Source organism: Grus americana, chromosome 2, assembly GCF_028858705.1.
Source record: "Grus americana isolate bGruAme1 chromosome 2, bGruAme1.mat, whole genome shotgun sequence".
In the NCBI taxonomy this organism is placed as follows: Eukaryota; Metazoa; Chordata; class Aves; order Gruiformes; family Gruidae; genus Grus; species Grus americana.
The window spans coordinates 132,734,196-132,740,631 of NC_072853.1; the positions used below are offsets into that span (position 1 = coordinate 132,734,196).

Consider the following 6,436-nt stretch of genomic DNA (forward strand, 5'->3'; position numbering starts at 1 on the left):
TAAGTGTTAAAATTGCAGTGATTCTTGAGAGTAGCTGCAGGAGTTAAAAGCTTTTTTAGGATGATATTATCTTTCCTTTAAAAAATGGTTAGATGAATAATTTCATAACCTATTTTTTTACTCTTTACTTCTGTTGAAACAGGCTTCACTGTATAAATAGGAGAGGATGAGAGCCCAGAGGTAACAGAACAGCTTCAGGTTATCGAAATAACAATGTTAAGGAAACACTTATCTCAGTCATGCATAAATATGCAGTGATATGGCAGAAGACACCAGAGCAGATGCAGAGAGCCATTTTGTGAATGGATTTGGATTATTTAATAACATTACCTTACTGTGGAGGAAGGATTGTAAAAATGCCTTTGAGACAGTTTCTTAGCTTTTTAATTGTTGTTTCTTTCTAGTGGTCTTTGTAAGTGTAGAAGCATTCCTTTGATAATGTTAAATTTGTAAGTTTCAGGTGACATGTGAAACCTTTTTTAAGATTTTTCTCAAAGTTTTGAAAAGCTATTAGCCAGGATCATGGTGTAATAAGACATAACGTTTTCCTTTTAAAAATTTAAGTGCGTGTGTAGAGTTAAGAAGCTGTTGTACATTTATGATTTAATAAAATAATTCTAAAGGAAATATTGTGTAATTTTAGATTTTTTTTTTTAATATTGTAAAATAAGGCAAGGAGTGGGTAGTATAAGGTCCCACAAATAATATAAAGCTATTGTTGTACATGTAAAATTAAATGCTGGTCAGAAAAAAGAATGTTGTCTGTAAATGATCAGGTTTAAAATATCTAGATAACTTAAGGGATATCTCTGCAAGGAGAAACACCTTTTTAGATCTTTTAGATGCTGCTTCTTCAATGGCAAGGAAAGGAAATATCCCCAGCGAGGTACTCTTCCAGGGACACAGGTCTAGTACAAGAGAACTCTTGAAAACGTCACTAAGTTCAGCCAGTCTTAAAAAGCTGCGCTGTATTTCTGCAAAGCTTTAACTACAGTAGTTTATAAGGATGCCAACGAAGGCTGAGGGTGTAGAGCAAAATAGTTCTAAGCTTCAGTTAAACTTCTTTAGGTAAGATCTTATTTACTTTTCCTTTCTTAATGTTCCAAAACAAGAATCTAATATTGTTTGACAGTATTCTTTCAGTATAGTGATTATCGTTATGTAGTTTAACATAGCAATGAATTGAGTTAACGATTACCAATTGAAAAGAAATTTGTGAATCCTGTTTTCTTGTATTATTAAATTTTTTACAAACAAATTTTTTGTTAATTTCAGCTACTTAACATATTTTTTTCCTACTGGAATCTAGCTATGATATGAACCCTGGACAAGCATAGACTGCTGCCACTGTACACTGCTACAGTTGAACAAATGAGACCTGCAAGTGTCCATTAGTAAAGCTTTGCAAGGGTTCCATCCCTGGTGTTGGTAGTTAAAATGGTAGGTCACAAGTTAATTAAATCATACAACTTTATTTTTGCATCCTGCAACATTTTATTTTTTTCTTGGGAGTCTGTGCATTATGGTGGTTGCAAGGTAATGCAATGAAGGTAGTTCTGTGCTGTTGAAAATGAACTCTGTTGTTGTGTGTCTTGTCTACTGTAATCTTTTTGGTATAACGCATTTCATCCTGAAGGTTCCCAAGTAACTGTAGACTGTTTACGTGTAAGGAAAAAAATTGCACCACAGAATACATCTGCCTCTGTGAAGAAATGTGTCGTCCATTCTTTTAACAACTGCATAAGCAGTTCTTTAGGAGGGGAAATGAAAACTTCAAATGAAACTGCAGGTGGTATTTCATAAGTGTATAATGTAATTACGTAAATTGGAATTTGGCTAGAATGTTGAGGTTTCTACCATTTTTTATAGTTCTTGCAGCTAATAAACCTTAGTGCCAAATTCAGTCAGCCTTACTCTCACTGCATTGAATGTTTGCACCTCAAATTAATGAAAATTCCTCAAGTAATGAGTTATTCAGAGTAAGGGTGGCATAGTCTACTAGATTTGGTTTTTAAATAAAAATTGACAAAACCCACCAAAAAAGGCAACCAAAAATGCCCTGATTTCAAAGTTCCATTGCCTTTAAAGGCTACCCACTGAAGAATGTGGACTCAGCTAACAAAAGTCCTGTTCCTTTTTGTGTTAGACACACCAGTGAACTGCTTATACTTTTTTTTTAAAAAAAAATGGCTGAAGTTCCCCTATTGGTGATTTGGTTTAGACATATGTGATAAACATCTTCAGATACACTTTTTTTTTCTTTGGCAGGAAGGTGCCATGCTGCAGGTAACTAATGAAGAAGTGGTCAACCACAGAAACGCTTCAAGAAATAAGAAATTCTGTATCATCAGAAAATAGTTGTTTTTGCTGCCTTCATTAAAAATCTAGAGGTTAAATGAATACTGATAAAACATCACAATTAGTACAGCTCCCTGTAATGCTGGGTTTTTTAAATTATAGTATTAATGTCTTGTAAACCTTTCAAATAAAATTCAGATTCGTTAGGAGAAACAAATCACTAATGTTAAAATAGCAAACATTCTGTGAGTAGAAAGTTTAACTACATATTTTTATAACTTTCATAGCTTTAAAATAAAGTATTTTTTATACCAAAGTAGTTCTAGTGTAATGCTTAATAAAACTTAGTGTGTGTCTAACATTAAATAATGTTGATGTGCAGCTTTTAGACCCTTTCATGATTTGAAACATTCCATTTTGAGGTGGATTTAAAACAAAAGTCAACTTGGCAAGTGTATTCACAGAACTTGTACCTCTGACCCTAGGTGCCTGTTCTCTGTTGGGAGAAACAGTGCTACAAATTAAAAATGCTGATCTTTTTGCTGTTGGACACAATTGCTTTAAAATAGCTTTTTGGCTGTGTTTTTATATCATTTTATAAAAAATATCTCCTCCTTTCCTGTTAATGAAACTAACCACTTCAGACAGTTCATCAAAATGTGATAGAACAATAGCTTTATCGTTTTCACCTGTAAAGAGCTTTTAGCATCGAGAGGGAAAGACTGAATGGGATGTAGAGTTCCTGCTGTGCCAGAACTGCATTACTGATAGCTGCATCTTCTGGGGGGGAAACCAGCAACAACAACAAAAAAACCCCAAACCAAACTCCCAAGTGTGAGCTTGGGAAACTTGGGAGTGGATTTGAGGGAATGCGTCTTCGGTCTGTACTGTTTTAACCTGTTAGGTAGAATGTTTATTCTAAACTTGAAATTTATATGTTTTGCTTTGGCAGAATCATCAAGTCTTTAACCTTCTTTACATAATTCAAAAATATTATTTAAGGATTCACATATGATTTTTTCCTGTGTTTCTTAAGTTGAACTTTGAAATACTTGCATAGGTGGGCTGCAACGGAAGCAGAAAATGAAGACGCGCAAAGTCTGCTTTACTTTCTTCTTTCCAACAGAATGAGTTGACCAGTTAAGGAATTTGCCTTCTTTCCTGGAGCTTAGATTTAGTTAATGGAAGTTTTTTCTTTACAGTTGGCAAGTCCACATTCATATGACATTAAAAAAACCCCACACCACTTCAGAGGGGAGTAATTCTCTCTCTTTAAAACATGTACACTCTTAGTTGTTTTGCAACAAGGTTTAGAATTAACTACATCATATTTTCCATAATGAGGATGTTTTTAATTTTGATCTATGGGCCATGGGGGAAAGGGGGAGTGTATAGGGGACAGCAGTATGCAAAAAATACATTTGGATATTCAAAGCCTTGAAAGCTTGGAGTATTTGAGTAAGTTTCCTGTTGTCTTACTGTTGAACTTTCATGACTTTCCTTTCTTGGTATGTTGGTAAGACTTAAAGCAAGTGACAGTCACAATGATTACTGATGAATTCACTAAGAGAAGTCACTGTTTTGAGTCAACCCGATAATGAAAGCTAGCAACTTTGAATAAAAACAACAGCGTGTGGTCAACTGCTGGTCTTCCGTTTGTAGGCAATATATACTTTTCCTCTTGATTTCTAAGAAGTTGGTTTTATGTCACTCGACAGACTTTTTGTTTTTAAAGTAGGAGTAACACTGCTGGTCAGCATGTTTCGGTGTACTAAGAACTGAGGATTGGGTTGTCAGTGCTAGGCCCAGCTTGTCCTTAGCAAACACTCTGCAGTAAACTAAGGGAAGAATGTGAAAGAGAACATAACTTGTTGGTAATCAGTATGGGAGCAAAAAAAAAACAAAACCACAAAACCTACAGTGTGTGACTTCCATTTATGCCATGGTGGTGAAGAAGTCAAATATCAGGGTTCTGGCCACTCAGACTTTTGTGTTCTCTGTAGTATTTACAATGAAAGTGGTATTTTATTCACTTGTATTACTCGTGCTTCAGGTGCTGAAGTGTGTTTAGGAAAATGTGAGAAATTGCTCTTAATACTGTAAAATTAGCAGGAGTTGAACTTTGTCATGTCTGGAAAAGACGATTGTGTTCTGTTATGATGAATGTACATACTATCTTGGGGATGAGATCATACTACTGGGGAAGAAAAACCCCCAAAAACATAGATCTGAGTTTTGAAGGAGTTGTCAGCTGAGTGTTTTGGCAACTTGACCATGTTTGTGAAAGAGGACGATTTACTGAGAACATGCTGAAACAGCACATTCCCCATAGCTTTAGTGCTTCAGTTTGGTATCAACGCAGGGTGTGAGGCAGGTGGAATCCCGTAGTGCTGCTGTTACTTTTTTATTCCTGAGAGAGAGGTTAGGTTCTGTTCTCACGGATAGGGTGATCCTGGTAGGAATTGCATGGGAAAGTAACGTGGGAGGGTGTTCCTGGGTGATGATGACCCCTTTTGCCAGAAGCTGTACCCTCCCTTTAACAGTTGTGTTCTTGCTTTGCAACAAGTGTTGATTTGCATTGCCACAGGAGTTACTGCAGTTATTGTAAGAAAGAACTTGGTTTATTTACCAACAGTAAAAGTAAACGGTGTTAAACGGCTGTGTGACTTGCCTGACAGATGGCTGTGAATGTACTAGGTCAACAGCGTTTGGGGACCGTGTAGTTTACAAACTAGGCTCTGTGACCTCCCACGCTGCTTCACTGTATGAACAAAGTGACTGTGGGCAAGTCCCAGAAAATTACTGTTCCCCCCAAGCTCTCACCAATACGTCATTTTCCCCCCCATCCCTTCGCTTCCTCCTCCTTGGTCTGCTCTTTCTTGGTCCCTTCCTTAGCATTCTTGTAAGGAAATCAATGCGTTTGATGGAGTTTTAGTAGCTGTGTAGCAGGTATGAAGTTGCAGTGCTTTTACAAAGTACACTACGGTCATGAGACTTCACATGGTTACATGTGTCATCTCTATGTGGTTTATTTAATAAAGAGTTTTTCACTAGAACCTGGTGCTGTGTGTCCTGTTGCCTCATTTATAGGCTGCTACCTACTCTGTCCTCAAGCTTCTCGTTGGAACCATACTTCTGACTCCTATCTTATACAAATGTACCGTGTGTATTTTGGGACAAATACTGAGCTGTTCAAACTGATTTTGATGAAGTTGCTTTGTTCTTTGTTTCCTCTGTTCAAAGTTTGTTATTCCACGCTACGCCATCTAAAACTAGATTGTGAGCTCTTGAGCAGGAACAGTCCTAGTTTGTAAAATTTAGCTTCTGTAAAAAGCAAAGTGTTGAATAAAAACCAAACCACGAAACTAATGCTGTGTTTAGTGCAGCACTGTTGTCGTTCCATGTGTGGGGTTACAGCAGGATGCTGTGTCCCTTCCACAAGGGCTTGTTTGCAGCGTGCCTCTGCGTGAGTGTTCAGCCTCATGTGTGGTAAATGATGCTTTAGCGTGTTGCATTCTAATGAAGTAGTAACCTCATGTTTGTTTCTGATGGATGCTTCTGTAGAAGAGGTATGGATCTGACAGCAGCTAACGGCTAATGCCGTTCCAGTAATAACGGGGAAGGTAATCTGTGTGCTTTGTGATTTCCCCACCACCCAGTGTTTTTCTCTATGCTTAATCTGACCTTTTCTAACCTTTTTGGAGATAACCTCTTTCTTTCCATTATTAATGTAACAAAAACACAGTTCACCACTCAAATGTTATGCACTACTTAATAGCTTTACCATGGGAACAGTATTTAAATGACAACTCCCACGTTTGTATTTGCATTTTTTGTTGCTGTATCAACAGCTGAATCTATGATCCTCAGCTTTGCAATTTTCTAGCAGTATAACAACTCTTAAAGTGTTTTCATTGTGCCTACCTCAGATGCTTTTCTCTGTGTCAGTAAGGTAGAACGCAGCACTAACAGCTTTTTCGCTAGATACCTGGCTCCAGAGTAAGTTTAATACCGCGTCATGTCTTTTTACACAGCATAGTTCCTGGTTTGTACACTTGGGATTTTGGTTTCTTGCAAGTTACAATCTATCAATAAGAAAGTCAAGGTAGACTTCACCTTTTACAACCATTTTGGTAAC

At 37.0% G+C, this 6,436-nt stretch overlaps 1 protein-coding gene across 9 annotated transcripts in view; it reads left to right on the plus strand.

Moving 5' to 3' along the window:
- The window catches only part of HNRNPA2B1 (heterogeneous nuclear ribonucleoprotein A2/B1), a 17,217-nt gene extending 11,550 nt beyond the window's left edge, over window positions 1–5,667 (plus strand). For 4 of the 9 annotated variants that reach the window (XM_054815579.1, XM_054815583.1, XM_054815584.1 and 1 more), the window contains one exon: window positions 143–627. The gene's annotated coding sequence lies outside the window, so the exon portion shown is untranslated. Of the gene's footprint in view, window positions 1–142; window positions 628–1,309; window positions 1,441–2,268 lie in introns of those variants that run through there. The other 5 variants (XR_008575742.1, XR_008575744.1, XR_008575743.1 and 2 more) reach the window with 2 other exon arrangements.
- The last annotated feature ends 769 nt before the right edge of the window (window positions 5,668–6,436 follow it).